Raw genomic sequence first — 20395 nt, 5'->3', positions numbered from 1 at the left:
TTATCAAACCAATATATAAATATATAGTGTCAACAATGAATTTTACGTAGGCTGTATTATCTGCCCTGAATTTATACGGTATCAATGATACTTTGTATTCTGTATACACTTTCAACTGGCTCCTACCTATTTCAATAGAATTTCGTTTTGTGGTACGTCAATTCAATGTCAATGTCCAAAGAAGTCCTATTTATTCTGAAGAAATTTATAATACATTCATAATGAAGGAAATAGTCGGCTTATACATGTACGGGATAGGAAATTCACGAATGAAGCATCATTCACGTCTGAGCTACTGGACTGATCAACTTGAAAATTTTGCTATCAAGATTTCATTAGGTCAAGTTTTAAGTTTGCCAAGTTTTAAAATAGACCTTTGCGGAGCTCGGGTTACCTGCTAGTCTATAATATAATAAAGGAAAGAATCGGCTTATACGTACGGGATAGGAAATTCACAAATGAAGCATCATTCACGTCTGAACTACTGGACTGATTAATTTGAAAATGTTGCATATAGATTCTTAATTTACCGCGGATGGTTATAGACCTATTTTGATTTCTTCAATATTTTAGTAGTTCAAGTTTTCAGTTTGTCAAGTTCTTTATCAGACCCTTGCGGAGCACAGGTTATCTGCTGGTCATTAATAAAATATTCAACAGATACTAGACCTCACACCTTACAGGTAGTAATAACATATAATTTTCCCAAAGATTCTAGGCGTGTTCTGAATTTCTGGAATATTCGAAGTGATTCAAAAGTACATAGCATCGAAATAAAAAACCGTATCCTGTTGATTTTCGAGAAGAAATTGAATTTCACCCATAGATTATTATAAATGATCAACAATCAATACTACTTATTCCTTCTATAGTGAGGTGTTATTCCTTCTTTATAATGGCAGTATTTGATTAACATTGGTGTTGCTATCCTTGTCTGTCATTCTACAAAGCAGATAACGCTATCCTTTTCCAGCTCAGGAAAGTTGCCAGATCTTTTTTTAACAATTTAAAAATTTAAATAATCAAAACAATCCATTTCATGTTTAATATAATCAATTATATTTTAATCCTCAAAAAATATATTTTTCATTGATTAAATAATATATTCTCAAAATTGAGATTGAATATTTTGTCAATTTTTTGTGTAGTTGAGATAGCCATTTAAAATTGAAACTCAAGTATGGAGTAGCAGAAAAGATAAATTCTGCTGCTCTTGTATTTAGTTTTAGTTTATCAGTAAATCTGTGGTCTTTGACAATTTCTTAGTCTTTTTATTTAATTTTGTTAATTAATTATATTTCTACACTACTAAAACACGATATGGTAAAGTTGCGGAGGTAGTAAAGGATAGCGCTATCTGCTTTGTCGAATGTTAGACAAGGATAGCAATATCAATGTAAATCAAACACTGCCATTATAACGTGGACCTCACTATAGTAAAGACTGTTCTTGTCTCTAAAATAAGGTCAATGTCAAGATTATTACGTCATAAGTCGTTGACTCCGCACTCTTCATCATTTTTCCTCCAAATTAGAACTGGAACAAGCACACTATTTTGTAAGCTCAAAAGGATCGTACGATATGATCACAATTAGCTTGTAATTTCCAATTTATTTAAACTAAATTTCAGAATTGCAGAGTTGCGTAGTACGTGCTGAATGTTTGTCAACCACGAATAGTTTGTCTTTAAAGCGGAAACTTCGGGAAAAAGCTGACAAAACTGTTTAAAAATCCGCGAACAATAGCTGAAATCTGACATCTGTTTAGCAGGCATATTGATATCTATTTACTAACTTGGATAGTGTGGGGTGATCACTTTCTGACGCAATTCTACGATAGGTTACAATAGTTTGAGGGCCTCATTGCCGAATCACCTGGTTTGTAACCAGTTCACGAGAGAAGTGAAGATTCCGACACCCCACTAAAACTCTATCACTTTCTCCTCTTTCCGTCTCTTTCTTTCTCAAACATTATACTATTCTCTTTCTCTCTCTTCTGGGTCCTCCTCCATCACGCCACTGGTCACGCCATACATATGCTCAATAGGCAGCCTCTCAAATTTGAATAGGTCACTCTCTATTAATTCGTTTCCAGTCAGTCTGTTGAGATCGAATCATATTGCATGTAATGGACTACTTTTCGCCGGTTACATGAAAAGTGATTAAATAGTTGAAACTATTCCTCTACTGTATTCGGATACAGTTGAATTTACCTAAGATGCAATATAATTGATCGAATATATAGATTAGTAAATGACTAAGAACAATTCTCTTCCAATAATTAATAAATCTACTCTGATCTAGTTAATCCAAAATTGTTCTATCTATGCGGATGCCTTGTATTATTGACTAGCCGGTAACCCGTGCTCCGCAAGGATCTAATTAAAAACTTGACAAACTGAAAACAAGACCTACTGAGATCTTGAAGAATTTGAAATAGGCCTATAACCATGAATAAAAAAATCTATATGCAAAATTTCAAGTTAATCAGTCCAGTATCTCAGACGTGGTGATGCGTCATTCGTGAATTTCCTATCCCATACATGTATAAGCCAGTGCTTTCCTTTATTAAATTATGTAGATGACCAATCATGTAATGATACCACATCATCAATGTTGCTTAATATGCTAGCTACGATCAACTGAAAATTTATACAAGTTTCAAGAAATTGGTACGCATTTTTGAAGGCAGTCGTTTACATGGAGCATTAAGGAATCGGTTCCATTGATTACTTGCATATACGTTTCGTGAACATTTCGTAAATTCATACGAGTTTCTCAACAATTTATTATGCATTGGCATGTAATTTGTTTCATTCACATGTGGTTTGGGGTTCCGAATTACATGTACAAGCGTACATGTAATCGTGCAATTGCTCATTATTGATGCAAGTTCCATACAGTTGATACAAGTCATACAATATTGATACAAGTTCAGTCATACAATTTATACACGAATTCCAAGAGCTTGATATAAGTTTCGAGAGTTTGATACAAGTTTCAAGAACATGATACAAGTCTCGAGGGCTTGATACAAGTTTCAAGAACTTGATACGGGTTTCAAGAGCTTTATATAAGTTTTGAGAGCTTGATACAAGTTCCAAGAACTTGTCACACGCTTCAAGAGCATGATACAAGTTTCAATAACTAGATACAAATTTCTATAACTTGATACGGGTTTCGAGAGCTTAATACAAGTTTCAAGAACATGATACAATTTTTGAGAGCTTAATAGAAGTTTCGAGAACTTGACACACGTTTCAAGAGCTTGATTTACTAGTTTCGAGAGCTTGATATAAAAGTTTCTATAACTTGATACGGGTTTCGAGAGCTTGTTACCAATTTCAAGTGCTTGATACAAGCTCCAATAACTTGATACGGGTTTCAAGAGCTTAATACGAGTTTTGAGAGCTTGATACAAGTTCCAAGAATATGTCACTCGTTTCAAGAGCTTGATACAAGTTTCGAGAAAAAATACAAATTTATATAACTTGATACGGGTTTCGAGAGCTTGATACACATTTCAGAACTAGATATAAGTTTATAACTTGATACGGGTTTCGAGAACATGATACAAGTGTCTATAACTTCTTACGAGTTTTGAGAGATTGATACAAGTTTCAAGAACTGGTTACAAATTTAAAAAACTTGATACGGGTTTCGAGAGCTTGATACAAATTAAAATAACTTGATAGGGGCTTCGAGAGATTGATACAAGCATAGATAAAGGATAAGCATAAGCTATAGCTATATTTCTTGTCTATTTTTCGCATAAGCTAAATTTCTTGTCTCTGATACAAGTTTCGAAAACTTGATACGGGTTTCGAGAACTTGATACTCATTTCAGAACTAGATATAAGTTTATATAACTTGATACGGGTTTCGAGAACTTGATACAAGTGTCCATAACTTTTTACGAGTTTTGAGAGCTTGATACAATTTTCAAGAACTCGATACAAATTTCAATAATTTGATACGAGTTTTGAGAGCTTGATACAAATTTCAAGAGCTTGATATAAGTTTCGCGAGCTTGATACGGGTTTTGAGAGCTTAATACTAGTTTCTAGAACTTGTTACGAGTTTCAAGAACTTGATACGAGTTTCAAGAACTTGACAAACGTTTCAAGAACTTGATACAAGTCGCAAGAACTTGATAGAAGATTCTGAGAGCAGTCATTGACATGTGGCCTGCTGAGTCAGTGGTGTGTCATTGAGTGGATTAGACGACAGGTGGAGTAGACAGACCTCCTCGTTGAGGGTAGATTGGTTCCAACCGGTTGCCTTCATTCAACTTGATTAGACGAAGAGGGAAGATATACTTCGCCAAAGAAAGGAAGAGATAAAGGAGGAGAGTGATCAAGATATGGAGCCAAAGTGGCTGAGAAAGAGTCTACGTGCATTGCATCAGAAAGCCAATGGATGACCTCTCACTCTCTCTCTCTCTCTCTCTCATTTGTCTCTCTTTTCCTCGTGTCTCTATCATAGTTCTCTCTCTTCCTTCATCCTTCACTTATCTCCTCTCCTTTTCTCCTTGTTCAGACAGGAGTCAAGCGCCAGGTGTATCGCTTCCTTTTCTTGTCCTTGTCTTCCTCTCCTCATTCGCTCTCTCTCTCACAGACACGTCTCCTCTCTCTCGCGATTTCATTCATCATTTCAGTCCCACTACTCGCCGCGTGTTCCTTGGGGCAGTATTAGTCACCTGATCCACATATATATGTGATATCCTGATCCTGACTCATATAAGCATATATATTAGTCGGCTGAGGCAATCATTGGGTGAATTTCCACTGTCGGGTGAAATTCGTTCATATTTCTTGAATACGGTATAAATTATAGGATAACTCGCTCGAAGGCAATTCTTGGGAGTTGATTAAAGGTAGAAAGGTCGAAAGGATTTCAGGCCGTTTCAGTAGTCAAGAAAGTGGAATTCCCCTAGTACGGTTATTGGCTTTGAAATAGAGAAATTAGTAGCGATTGTTACTGAATAAACAGACCAGATATTGTCCAACCACTGATTATCCAGACAGACTCTGTGGAGTTTACGAGAGATTGATAATGGTATGTAACAACCGAAACCAGTATCTCAATTTTTTAATAAATTTGAGATTGTACAATTACTAGGCAGATTAATAAAAAAATAATTGGAATTAATAAATAAATTAAGTGAAGTGATTTTAATATCTAGGCATTTTATTCAGTATGGATACCACAATATCAACTTAACAAGTACTGTGAGAGAAATTTGTTGAATCATAGTTTTGAATTTGTATTTCGTATATTAGTATATTGAATAGAGTTCATAATATTAGCATTCTTAACGGTTTTAAGCATAATGGTTCCGGAGTACAGGAACATTACATACATTATACTGAATCTGTAGGACTAAACAAATGAATTACTTCGTTACTAATTCATATTAAGATTCGAGTTTAACATACAGTCTCCATTAATTTAGCCGTTCATAAAATATAAGCCTACCGTAATTTATTCATAATTCACAATTTTAAGATATTTCAATGAAATATATTCTATAGTCTATAGATTTCTGTGAATGTTCTAGATAATAGTACTCTTCTGAACGTGAGAATGAATATCTTTCCTGTCTCCATAATTAAGGTTCCTTATTTCAGCCTATTCCTATGTGAGAAACCCTATTATTGAGCCTTATGAATATTGAGCCTACTCTATGACTTAATAATGAACTTTATACAGCTACAGCTTATGCAGTTATGTCGAAATTTGTGTCGGCCTTTTGAAACGGTAGATTTTCAAGTGTAAATCATCATTCTATTCAGAGATGAGAATACATGACCAGATATGATCTGTGAATATACAGATATGATCTTACAATTCAGAATGATGAATTGTCTCATTTTAGAATGATGTATTTCATATTTCAAGTTCATATTCCAAAATAATTTAGTATCTAAATCCATATAAGAAGTGGTACCATAACCTTATTCAGATCTGCTCATCAACTATCTAAATTTGGGGGAGAAATCGTTTTGGATTAATTCTGTTGTTTCATTCTTTCCAATCATTTATTGATGTTGTGCATGTGTAAATGAAATAAATAAATACATCAGCATTTATAATTATTCTTCTGAACTTGTGAATGAATATCTTTGCCAGTTGTCTCAATATACAAATATTTATTTATTCAGACACAGGATCATATTGTTTAATCCTATATTGTACCTACATTGTTTCTCTTTTTGTGTAGTTGAGAAGTTGATATTGTGGTAATTATTCATATTGAATGAAAAAGACAAAGAAATTGTCAAAAACCACAGATTTATTGATACTTAGAAATACCGGTTTCGGTTATTACACCATTGTCAATCTCTGATAAACTAAAACTAAATACAAGAGCAGCAGAATTTATCTGTATCTGATAGTAAATTCTGCTAAACTAAAACTAAATACAAGAGCAGCAGAATTTATCTGTATCTGATAGTAAATTCTGCTGCTCTTGTATTTAGTTTTAGATTATCAGAAATTGACAATGGTGTAATAACCGAAACCGGTCTTTCTAAGTATCAATAAATCTGTGGTTTTTGACAATTTCTTAGTCTTTTTCATTCAATACATTGTTTCTACTCTCTTATTGTATCTCATATCAGACAATTGAACTTTTAATGAATGTAACAACATTGGATGAGCTTGTAGCTAGTATTCAGTGAGTTATACAATAATTAAGATTCATCCTGAATGCGAAGATAATCAACTATTTCTCTATGGAGAGTAGGCCTAGACGTTACAAGTTAACACCAAACTTGATTCTTGACCGCAACCAATCAGAATTTCGTTTCAGATGTGGAATTTTTTAATCTCCATCTTCGCACTTGAGATAGTTTCTAAGAGAAAATGGTCAACCAGTTTATAGTTAATGGATTTGTGACAATCATTGATTATTCCCCATTTATTGACACTGAATTTGCATAAGAATGCAAAAATCTCCAGTGGCCTGAAAAGCTATTCCATGTTATAGGAATTCATCGCCTGGGGTAATAAGTTTTTTAGTGTAGTAAACTGAAGAGCCTAGGTTCATTATTTCAAATCCTATCATTTGGGAATCTGCATTCCTCACTTTTTCTATTTAGATTATTTCAATCTCTCCAGGAGATTTTCTCAAGTTTTAATAGACTTCACATTCCGAAATATGTTGCCTCCAGCGGGACAATTGATTGATATTTAAAATCGAGGATCTCAAATTAATTTTGTAGTTTCAGATTTGAATAAACGATTTCAACTAGATCGGCACTAATATTATTTATTTATTTATTTATTCCTATACTATTAAACGAGCAACTTCCGTTTAGATGTTTAGATGTTTATGTGTTTGTATTCCACTGGATCTTGAAAACGGCTCTAACGATTCCCACGAAATTCAGAACATAGTAGGTTTATAAAGATTCGATTGCACTAGGTCTCATCCCTGGGAAAACTCGCTGAAGGACATTAAAAGGATAATTATTATTCATCCTTGGAAAAATAGCTGATAATTATTTCGTCGTCTGTTGGTGATGGAAGTGAGTGAGCGAGTTCATGTGTGTGGGACTGTGTCAAAATAATTATGACTCAGCAGTTGAACTTTTGTAATCATTCAATCAGGTACTTAGTGCCGGTTGCAAAAAAGCCGGGTTATTTTCAATCCTGATCCAGTAGATCCATCTTTTTGAAATGGTCTTCTCTGATTTGGTTCATGTTAAGTTTAACATGATTAAAATTTAACCGGCTTTTGTGCAACTGGGCCTTTTTTTTGTGAGGGAAATTTTTGCATTCCTCTGGGAATTAATCTCAATTTACTGTGATTAGATAGAAGATTTCTGTATGAATGTTATTATAATTTCTTCTTTTGTAATAAATTTTTTATGCTTTTGTACCCTAGAGCGAAGCTCGGTCCCCGATATTATTTATTAGGTTAGCACAAACAATACAATGATCGGAAAAGAAAAAACAGGCTATTGTCCAAAACTTCTTCAATTTCCTAATTTTGTTTCAAATTGTCCAAATATTATACATAGGTTATGTCCATATTATACCATACAAATACTGATAAAACAGGGTGAACTGTGACAGTTTCATAGTGAGGTCCACGTTATAATGGCAACATTGATTAACATTGGTTTTGCTATCCTTGTCTATCATTCAACAATGCAGATAGCGCTATTCTTTTCTAGCTCCCCAAAGTTTCCAGATCGTTTTTCAAGAGTGTATTGAAAATATAAATAATCGACAAAATATCAATCTGAATTATGAAAATGGATTATCAAATCATTGAAAAAATATATTCTATTGACAAATAAAATATAATTTATCTTTTCAACATGAATGTACAGTTAATATTTCATCAGTTGAACTGGTATTAGCTACCCTCTAAAGAAGGCAGTAGCAAGGCATTCACATAGGTCAGAGACAAACAAGTAGACAAATAGAATATAATATTACGCTTATATATTCTCTATACATAGGTTTTTTCTTTATACATAGGTCTTATATTACATTTCTATGGTGGTATAGGCCTAATCCAAGTTTATCAATCTAACTAGACCTACATAATGCCTTCTCAAGTATTGAAGTTGCCGTGCTACCAAATTCTATCCAAATAGGTTGGATAGCTTTCACCTATCATCTAAGGAAAGTCATTGGTTCCAAATAAGCTAATATCTTGATATATCATGAATGGATCTAATGCTTATGAATAAGAAATTCAATTCAGAGCAAATCAACTTATAACTTTCATAATACTTGGGCAATTTACAACAAAAATTTACTGAACAAAACCATTTGATACTTAAACAGAAAATTCTTACAAGCTAAAAATACTTATCTATTCATATTCTCATTCATTGGCTACAGGCTTTCAAAATTACACAAAACATTAAACATAATAAAATTATTCAGATCTCAAATTAAAACATTTTAAATTTCAAATTTATAGAAAAATTTCAAGAGAGCTATAAAACACTTCTAGAAGCCAGCTGCCATTTCATGAGAGAGAAATGAAGCCTAGAGCTTCAAAGCAAGACACTCATCGATTGTCAACCTCCAAAATTATAATTTTGCAACTATTACAATTTATTATCCTCAATAAAACTTTATTTTAAAACTATTTGAACTTTTTTATTTAACCTTTATATTGTTTAGAGCTATGTGTTTATTCAGAAATAGAAGTTTGTCAAAGTGAGTTGCTCAACTGTTCAATATTTGAGTGGCTGATCAATTTCCGGTGAAAAATAAGTCCGCATATCGATTACACCGATATTGCTATCAAGTTTTAGGAATATTACATCGAATAGAAGATTCGATTTTATCAAGAAAATGTAATATTACAAAGTTTTTCAAATACAGTAGAGCAATCAACTTGAAGAAAACTCCTGATTGGAATTATAAGTATAAATTATTTTCCAGGTAAAACTTGAGTTTAAATGGAATCATTATAGACAGAAGCTGAAGAGTGTAGATTTATTGTATTGGATAGAGTGGACTTTTATTGCCTGTTATCTGAGATGTTTTAGTGCATCTACTCTATTTGATTGAAGTATCCACTTTTATTTTATTATTCTAATCTTTTAATATTTCATGACATTGTGTATATTGTATTTGTTCTCAGAAAACTTCTTCATTTCCTCTATTTTGTCTCAAATTGTCCAATATTAAACATAGGTTATGTCCATATTATACCATACAAATACTGATAAAACAGGGTGAACTGTGACAGTTCTATAGTGAGGTCCACGTTATAATGGCAACATTGATTAACATTGGTGTTGCTATCCTTGTATCAGCTTCGTATCATCTTCGTATCATCTCTGTATCATCTTCGTGTCATCTTTGTATTTTGTATCATCTTCCTATAGTGAGGTCCACGTTATAATGGCAACACTGATTAACATTGGTGTAGCTATCCTTGTCTATCATTCAACAAAGCAGATAGCGCTATTCTTTTCTAGCTCTCCAAAGTTTCCAGATTGTTTTTTAAGAATGTATAAATATAAATAATCGACAAAATATCAATTTCAGTTATGGAAATGGACTATCAAATCATTGAAAAAATAAATTCTTTTGACAAAAGATGAACTGGTATTAGCTACCCTCTAAAGAAGGCAGTAACAAGGCAGTATCTTCCTCCACTGCCATTATAACGTGAACCTCACTAGCTCTTGAAAGAAAATCCTGCAGTTATTCACATAGGTCAGAGACAAACAAGTAGACAAATAAAATATAATAGTATAAAACTTACGCTTATATTTTCTCTATACATAGGTTTAACTTCTTATATTACATTTCTACGGTCGTATAGGCCTAATCCAAGTTTATCAATTCAACTATAGACCTACATAATGCCTTCTCAAGTCTTGAAGTTCTTCAAATACAGTAGAGCAATCAACTTGAAGAAAACTCCTGATTGGAATTATAAATAGAAATGATTTTCCAGGTAAAACTTGAGTTTAAATGGAATCATTATAGACAGAAGCTGTAGAGTGAAGATTTATTGTATTGGACTAGAGTGGACTTTTATTTGCCTGTTATCTGAGATGTTTTAGTGCATCGACTCTATTTGATTGAAGTATCCACTTTTATTTTATTATTCTAATCTTTTAATATTTCATGACATTGTGTATATTGTATTTGTTCTCAGAAACTTTCTTTATCTTAATTTTGTGTATTTATAACCTAATTTATCGATTGCTCCTTCTAGAGTTCACTTTTTATCTCTCTCTGAAATGATACTTCAACAGTATCTCTATCTCTTTCTTTGTATGATTAAATGGAACGACCGCGTGGCTTAGTCTTAATTTTTCTTCATATTTTTCCTCTTATCTTCCTAAAATACACATATTTCATCATCTAACATCCTGTAGGATCAAGGTTTAAGGTCATGCTCAAACCTTAAGATTAGACCTTAATTTGTGTCGGAGTTCTATGTTTCGACGTTGTTTGGGAATTCTTTTAATTTTATTTCTGTTGGAAATATTTGTTTATGAATCAACATTTTGATGATCTACTGGTTTTTAGGTCCATACTGGGAAACTTATCGGAATTATGCAATCGACTTCATAATATTTTAATTGAATGCATTTATGGCAATGTCGTATTAGATAATCGTATTTACTTTTGGATGATAATTTGATGCAATTTATATACGAATAAATGAATAAAAATGCAGTTAGAGTAGCAGAGAAGTAAAAAAAAATCGCCAATCAACAGAAGCTTGTACTCACATATATGTCGGGTTTTAATGCTTCCGCAATTCATTGTCAGCCTGAGATAGTACGAGAAAAATGAAAATTTGGAGAAAACTACAGATCCCTATGAATTGTTGTTCTTTGATTTGTAGGATATTCAGTAATTAAATCGACAATAATCAGAAGTAAGTGAGATTTTATCAGTTGATGATGTCAAATCGAAATCTCACTGAGATTTTATATTATAATATAACTGAAATTATCAGAAGATAATAGCACAGATGAGCACAGAGTTTGTAGAGATCTTTGGTTGTAGGTGAGGTTCCGATGTACATCGTCCTATTTGTCAGAAATTGTAGGTAGGGACTTGACCTAGAAAAGATTATGATGACCTAGGAATGCCTATCAGTAGATAATTGAACTATTTTTAATTGGTTCAGTTTCAGGTCTGTAGGATGATCATTTGAAAGTTAGATTGGAAAATTGTTCTGCTGTTTTATCCAAACTTGAATATTCATATTGAGCTCCAATTTGCTGCGATATACAATCTGGAAGGAATCAGTCTTCCATGGTCTTATTTGTAAAAAGATTGACAATTTTTGAAAAAAAAAACTCATCTCAGGTTCAATTCCCAGATTAGATCCTACTTAGGATTAGCAGTTTTTGTAAATTTCCCTTTTTCATGCATTGAATAACATTGAGGAAATAATTAGAATTTTGCATAATTTGCTAGTTTGAAATATTATTATCTGTTGAAAGGTCATGCCCAGCCTTCTAAACCATCTCAACTATCTTCTAAACTGTCTAAAACATCAAAAATTTACTATTTGAGAAATCTATTTATCCAGCATGTGCCATTTATATGCATTTTATGTCATATAAAAAAAAATCTGGTGTGGTACACTCACACAACTTTCCTTGCCCATATTTGAAACTACGATCAGACTTCTGTATGTGTATATATAATTGTTTTCAAAGTACTTTTCCTTTGAGTGAATAATTGTGAAATTCGATGATTTTTTTATTCGTTCTTTTTTTAAAGTCGTCAAAACAGCTGTTCTACAGATGAAATATCTCGACTATGTGTTCTTTTTATGAGCTGCACTACCTACCTACCTCATGCACGTGAAGGAGGTTACTAAGTCCATTTCCCAAGGATGGGATGAACCCCCCATTGGTTTCCCAGAAAGGAGACTCATGCCAGTTGATAGAGCTGATAAATAACTAACTATACAGAGTATGAATTTGAAAAAAATCGGTCAAGTTATTTTTGAGAAAATCGTGAAAAACATGGTTTTTTAGTCATTATCCGCCATTTTTCTCAAGAATATTACGGAGCTCATGGAATTTTCCCAGAAATGAGACTCATGCCAGTTGATAGTGCTTATGAATATCTATCCATGGTATGAATTTGAAGAAAATCGTTAGAGCCGTTTTCGAGAAAACGGTGAAAAACATGGATTTTTAGTCATCATCCGCCATTTTTCTCAAGAATATTACGGAGCTCCTACAATTTTCCCAGAAATGAGACTTATGTCAGTTGATAGAGCTTATAAATAGCTATCCATGGTATAAATTTGAAGGAAATCGTTAAAGCCGTTTTCGAGAAAACAGTGAAAAACATGGATTTTTAGTCATTATCCGCCATTTTTCTCAAGAATATTACAGAGCTCTTGAAATTTTCTCAGAAATGAGACTCATGTCAGTTGATAGGGCTTATAAATAGCTATCCATGGTATAAATTTGAAGAAAATCGTTAGAGCCGTTTTCGAGAAAAACGTGAAAAACATGGTTTTTTAGTAATTATCCGCCATTTTTTCCGCCATCTTGAATTGGATTTTATTGAATTTCTTATTATCGGATCCTCATGGTATAAGGACCTTAAGTTTAAAATTTCAAGTCAATCGGTTAATTAGGAATGGAGTTATCGTGTTCACAGACATACACACACACACACATACACACATACACACATACAGACCAACACCCAAAAATCATTTTTTTGGACTCAGGGTACCTTGAAACGTATAGAAAACATGAAATTAGGGTACCTTAATTTTTTTTGGAAAGCAATACTTTCCTTACCTATGGTAATAGGGCAAGGAAAGTAATACTGTTTTGGGCTTAATACCTGTAGTCTTCTTTGTTCTGTGATAGATAAATAAATAAATAAATGAATAAATATTCTATGCGATAATGATGCAATTCCACTAGAAAAAGGCAAAGCTATGGTGTAATTCACTTTAGACTGTCATCATTGTTCGAATGGGAAGCATTGATGTAGTTCATAGGGAATACTGACAGTTTGAGATGGATCTCACTAAATAAATATAGGGAAATTTCACTTGATAGGGGAATTTTTCTAGAAGAAAGACCATGTGGAACTTTAAAAGAGTACATAAGTTACAGTAAGAGGGAAATTCGTTTCATAGTGTCAGTATTGTTAAAATGGGATGAATTGATGTTGTTCATAAGGAAAGCTGCTAGTTTAAAGTTGATCTCACCAGTATAGAGTGGAAGAGAGAGAAAGAGAAAATGAGAGAGAGAGAGAAAAGTTTAAAGTTGATCTCACCAGTATAGAGTGGAAGAGACAGATATAGAGAAGGAGAGTGAGAGGGGGAAAATGTTTGAAGTTAATCTCACCAGTATAGAGTGGAAGAGAGAATAAGAGAGGACGAGAGAGAGAGAGAAAAAAAGTTTGAAGTTAATCTCACCAGTAAAGAGTGCAAGAGACAGAAAGAGAGGACGAGAGAGAGCAAGGAGAGTCTGTATCGTGAATAGGGAAAAATGAGTCATAATGTACGATCATGTGTGTGTGTGTGAGAGAGAGAGAGAGTTGACACTTTGATAAATGAGGGAGTTATCCTTTGAGTGAGTGAGAGAGAGAAAACGGGACAGTGGAAAAGTTTGAATGAGTGAGGCAGAGAGGAGAATTGGTGGGGAAATGAGAGAGAGAACTTGATAAGAGAGAAGAAGGCGGAAGAGTGAATTATATTGAGGAAAGTATAGAGAAATAGGAGAGTAGATTATGAGAAGAGATTGTGCGGCTTACTTAGACTTAGAAAGACAGAGTAGAAGAAGAAAGAGTAGAAGACGAAGAAGAAGAAGAAGAAGAAGAAGAAGAAGAAGAAGAAGAAGAAGAAGAAGAAGAAGGAAGAAGAAGAAGAAGAAGAAGAAGAAAAGAAGAAGAAGAAGAGAAGAAGAAGAAGAAGAAGAAGAAGAAAAGAAGGAAGAAGATGAAGAAGAAGAAAAAGACGGAGGAAGAAGAAGATGACGGAGGAAGAAAAAGAAGAAGAAAAGAAAAAGATGAAGAGCGAAGAAGAAGAAGAAGAAGAAGAAGAAGAAGAAGAAGAAGAATGAGTAGACTGGTGAGAAATAGAAGGAAGAGAGGAATTTGGTGAGCGAGTGAGAGAGAATGAGTGGGGGAAACTGATAGAGTGAGGAGATGGAAAATGAAGAAACTCCAAAGATAAAGAGTGAGAGATATATAGAGAAAGAGAGAGACAGAGTGACAGTTAGAGAGAAAGAGAGAGACAGAGTGACAGTTAGAGAGAAAGAGAGAGACAGAGTGACAGTTAGAGAGAAAGAGAGAGACAGAGTGTCAGTTAGAGAGAAAGATAAGAGGGGAGTGAAAAGAAAGGAAGAGAGAAAGAAAGAGAAGAAGAAAGAGTGAAAGAAAGAGAAAGAAGATCAAGAGACAGGAAGAGAGTGAAGAAGAGGGAAAGAGAGATTATGATTGAGGGAGAATGAGACAGAAAATGTGTCTCGAACGAAGAAGATGAATGATAATAGTAGTTTGATAATACCGTAATGATTAGTGAATGAAATACGTCGGAACGATGAGTGAATGAGATTGTCTCAATTGAGAAAAGGATGAATGGATGAACGTAGGAGTTTCAGGAAAATATGAAGGCAAGGATTTGCGATAATCATGACCTATTAAGGAAAAATAAATTTGAAGATTGAGAAAAATTGGTTGAGAAGAGAGTAATCGAATAAAATATTCAATATTTAATATTTTTATGATGTATGAAAATTATTGTGTTTTATATGACGAGAATAGAGGGAGCACACAGAGAATGAAATACAAGGTGTGAGAAAGAGGGGAGATTTTTTGAGGATTAGGGAGGATGAGAAAATTTGAGGAGAAATGGTTGCTTGGAATATTTCTATAACTAACCTAATTAAACTAATAATTTCAATAATATTGTTGTATAGGTCTAAAATGATGTAAAGCTACAGCTTTATAAATATTTCGAAGTAATAACTAGTGAATGTGATGACAGATTAATGATCTAAAAACTGTGATGAAGAAGGAGGACATTCAGAGAGAAAAGGAGAGGACATTTTAGAGATTTTGGAAGGGACTTCATTGATGAGACGATTAAGGAGAAAGGGGAGAAGCAGGAGAAGGGAAGGGAATGAATTGGGAAGAGAAGAAAGAGGAAAAGTAGAAGACTGTGGAGGAAGAAAATGAAGATGAAGATGAAGATGAAGATGAAGATGAAGATGAAGAAGAAGATGAAGATGAAGATGAAGATGAAGATGAAGATGAAGATGAAGATGAAGATGAAGATGAAGATGAAGATGAAGATGAAGATGAAGATGAAGAAGAAGAAGATGAAGATGAAGAAGAAGAAGAAGAAGAAGAAGAAGAAGAAGAAGAAGAAAAAAGTAGAAGAAGTAGAAGAAGAAGAAGAAGAAGAAGAAGAAGAAGAAGACAAAGAAAAAGAAGAAGAAGAGAAGAAAAGAAGATGAAAAAAATCGAAGGTAACGAAAAAAGTGAAAAATAGGAATAAGAATAATACATGAGGAATAATCTAAGAATGAAAACTATAAAAACAATAAAAAATGAGATCTAGTAAGTTAGTAACGAATGATGGATGATTAAAGGAATAAATTAACCAGTATGAGTAATAAAAAATAGTTGAGTAGCATCTATTTGAATAAATGATTGTGTGTGTGGGAATGAGAGCGTGTGTGTGAGAGAGAGAGATTAATAGCGAAGAGGGAGATGGGGAAGAGAGAGGAGACGCGCGTGCGTGAGTCTGGAGGGAATGAGATGGAAGAAGGATGGAATATGGCGGAGTGTCGGTATAAGAACGGCACGACGAGTCAATTCCTTCCAGTCCAGTCTCGACACTCCACACTTGGTGAACGAATTGTGGTGAGCTCTAGCGGTCTAGTGCCAAACTTAACTCTACTTTGCCGGCCGGCTATTAGAAAAATCCAGGAAAATCTCCAGGAATTCCAGCGATATACACTCGATAACCGGATTTTGTAAGTACCTAATCATCCTCCACTAAGAAATCTTAAATTTTTCACACATCTCTATCATGTCTCATGGTTTTTCAGGACAGGAAACGGATATTCTAACCTATGTCGTCGTGTAGGTTAACCAAGCAGGCAACCACATGGCAATGCTCGAATTTGAAATTTGTACATCTTTGAAAATAATTTTTCTACAATTTTCAACTAGATCCTCACAATAATATACCTGTTAAATCTATATTACAACTACTAAATTTCTATCAAATTTGAGAAAATTTTCGTGACATGTGCTGAGTTTCACTTAGGATAAACGTTTTTGATTTTTCAATGGTTTTAATGAAATTGTAACGGTTTTTATTAACAATTGATTTTATTTTTAAAATCAGCTTTATAATTCCTAGTGTCCTAGATTCTTAGTTTTTGAACAGTATGTGAATTTCCCTCCTACCTCATGTGAGGAAGAAAAGAATATGTATTTATAATTTCGGTTTTACTGAAATTATAACGGTTTTTATTAACAATTGATTTTATTTTTGAAATCAGCTAAATAATTCCTAGTGTCCTAGATTCTTAGTTTTTGAACAGTATGCGAATTTCCCTCCTACCTCATGTGAGGAAGAAAAGAATATGTTATTATAATGGTACGGATTTCTCAACCTTTTAACGTCATTTATTGATGAACAAGTAGTGATGAAATTGTTCAATTTCAAGGCTTTATCCTTTGAACACACATCCAAAGTTTATTTTTTATTCACGTGATGATTTTTCGAAGATATATGCTCGAAATTTTCAATAAGATGACATTGGAATTTATGTGTAAAAAGCCATTTCAATCGTGAAATTCTAATTTTTACAATTATTTCTCTACTAATATTAGTAGAAGTTTGGTTTCCGTTCCTGAAATCCTATCTAAAATCGTGCTATTATAGCTTTATTCTCCAGCATGCTTATACTTGAAATCTGTCTACTCATATAGTAATGCAATATTTTGGTATATTCTAATTCTTTTTTTTTTTAATTGGAAATTTATTTATTTCTTGTGAAAATTTGTGACCTTCTCTGTATTTCAACAATAATGCCCCTATGAACCAAAAGTTAACGTGTGTAGCCCCAATGCTAACTCATCCTCCATTTTGAATTAACATCCCCAAAATGTGCCAACTCATTCTCAGTATAGGTTCTTCCTATGTTATACGTGGATCACGGATTTCCTTCCATGTTTTAATTTTTTAACTCGAAAATAATTTTATGAATATCATTCAGATTCATCCCCTGCACGTTTTAAAAAATAATACTCTATTTATTAGATTGCTTGAAGTATATATTTGAAGATCCTGAAATAGAATATATAACGGAAGATGAGTATTTTATCCATGCTAGCATCACTATAGATGCTTGATGCCTATATACTCTGAAACGTTTCTAAACGTAGCTTGATTCACCGAACTCCGAAAAGTAATACTGTACTCCTAAACGTAGAGAAGTTTTCACTCCAAGAATTATTTGTAGGATTATTTTATTCAATTTATTTAACTTACTTGAAACTACAAATTATGTAGTATTCATAGTATCACTGTATTATAGTATTCTGTATAGTACTATTCTATATACTAATCTAATTTTTCTAATACTAATTCTATTTTCTATCTAATATTCTGTAAACTATTCTATAGTACTGTAGTATTCATAGTATCATCTTCATAGTATCACTGAAATATACGTGAAATCCTTCCTGCTTTTAACTGAAACTTTTAAACTACAGTAACATCAATTTTTTGATTGAAGTTTATCATTATTTCTCTATTAAATCATTATTTCAATTGATCTTAGTGTGTTAGATATTGATATTAATATTTAAATTTTCTACCTCATTATTCTTGAGTTATTGTAGATCAATTTTTGTGTTGGCTATACGTTGACTATTCTCTACATCATTTTTTTGAGTTATTGTAGATCAATTTTTGTTTTGGCTACGGCATCGTTCTACGGTATTATTCAAATTGTTCATTTCCACTTGAACTTCACAATTTATTGCTTCTATAAATTTAATACTAAATTATTAGCTGTAAGTAAATTTGCATAAAATTATCCGCAAAGCATGGATTTTATAAGCCAAACCAGTTTATCTCCGTGAGTGATCATAAGTTGAGGTGTTATACGTTATCCTTGTACAATCTGTAGTGTCGGCTTGGAAGAATGAAATGCCGGGCGATATTGCATCAGCCAACCTTAGCTTCCTCTATGCAAGTCTAAATGCAATAGTTTTTTATTATCTAACGTCATTTTTGGTTAATTTGCTGTATAGATTATTATCAAGTTGGTGTTTTAGATCCTCATTTCCCTATACAGTACTCTAATTGAATTGAAATTGATTACTCATGTTTAAATCACGTTCAGTATTGAAATAGAAACACACATATATTGTCAAATTCTACAGTTTTATTTGGTACAGTACCATGGTTTCGAGACCATGTAGAACCGTTCCATAATGGAATAGAAACACACATTATATAGTCAAATTCTACAGTATCATTTGGTACAGGACCAAGGTTTCGAAACTGTAGAATTTGACAATATATGTGTGTTTTTAATTATTATTTAATTATGATAATAATCAATCATTTAATTAATTGTGTGTTTTTATTTCATTATGGATCGGTTCTCAACATTGACAGTGACTCATGTTTAGTATTTTCAAATTACTATTATCAAGTTTGTTTTTTGAATTCCCATTTCTTTATATACAGTGGGCTACTCTATTTGACTTGAGATTACGTTCGTTGAAGATGTAAGAAACTTGATGAAAAAGTCGTATGAAAACATTAATGATATCTCTCTACTTGATTTGAAGTCTTAATCCTCCAGTTGATTATTAATTTATTTTTTAGTTCGAGATATGGATTGATTTGAAAGCCTGCTTCTTTTCTCAATCATTCAATTTATATTAGAAAAATACGAATACAGTACTATATTGGCTTTTCCCCAGCTTTCATCAATTGGATGATTTTCATCCACCATAAAAAATATTGCTACCGGATTAGTTTATGTTCTGTTGACAATGCTGATAAAATTAATAATTGTTTCAAGTGTTTGTGTTTTGTTTCAATGTGGAAATTAGTGAAGAATTGGAAAGTCGCATATAACCTTTATTTGGACAATTTATTTTATGGGATGATTTATTAATTCAATTTATTGATAATACAATTTATTAATTGGGATGAAAAGAAGTTTTGGTCTGTAGTCTGTTTCTTTGTCCTTAAGTTGATTGTAAATGATAAATAAATAAATGAAACGAAGACTATTGTCAGAGGTGAAGCAACGAAGCATTACATGGGAAATGCAAACAATGACAACTCAGATTCGGTTTACTAAAATAAGATTAATTTAAAATAGCAAACTTCATTTGTATGTTCAATTTAATTTAATCAATCAAATGATCAGATTCAAGAAATGATTCTCTACTGGGATTTCTATGTATTTATAAATTCGTTGACGTTTACGTTTAGAATTTGAAATTTTTTGAATCATAAATCTAATTAAGTAACATCATCCAAGTAACTACCATACATTATTTTAAATGAGGTCTAACACTAAAAAAAATCAATGAGAAATCATCTCAGGGTGATCTCTGTTTCAATATTACATCAATATAATTTTTCAATCAATTGAAGTTCCATAATTTTGAAAGTCGATCAAGAAGATGGAATTTTTACTTCATTTTTAAACAGTATACTCCTCAAATATAGATTAATAAATTAACACTGATGTAAATGTTTATACACAAAGTCTGTACTCCCAGAAGAATAAATTGAGCACTTGAGATTTTCCCCATAAATGTGTGTGAATACACACGAATCATCGAATCATCATTCAGATAAGAAACCGCTAATAAGAAGGAACTTAACCAATTTGAACTCAATAATCCATATTACG

At 32.7% G+C, this 20395-nt stretch overlaps 1 protein-coding gene across 2 annotated transcripts in view; it reads left to right on the top strand.

Moving 5' to 3' along the window:
- LOC111054448 (zwei Ig domain protein zig-2) overlaps nt 1–20395 on the top strand; it is an 85922-nt gene that overhangs the window by 36854 nt on the left and 28673 nt on the right. Inside the window, exon 1 of one of the 2 annotated variants that reach the window (XM_022341484.2) lies at nt 16277–16471. The exons of the other annotated variant lie outside the window; for it this stretch is intronic. The gene's annotated coding sequence lies outside the window, so the exon portion shown is untranslated. Of the gene's footprint in view, nt 1–16276; nt 16472–20395 lie in introns of those variants that run through there. 2 annotated transcript variants of the gene reach the window in all.

This window comes from Nilaparvata lugens, chromosome 6, assembly GCF_014356525.2.
Source record: "Nilaparvata lugens isolate BPH chromosome 6, ASM1435652v1, whole genome shotgun sequence".
Classification (NCBI taxonomy): domain Eukaryota; kingdom Metazoa; phylum Arthropoda; class Insecta; order Hemiptera; family Delphacidae; genus Nilaparvata; species Nilaparvata lugens.
The sequence above is the reverse complement of the archived record's forward strand: the minus strand, read 5'-3'. Positions and strand labels throughout refer to the sequence as shown.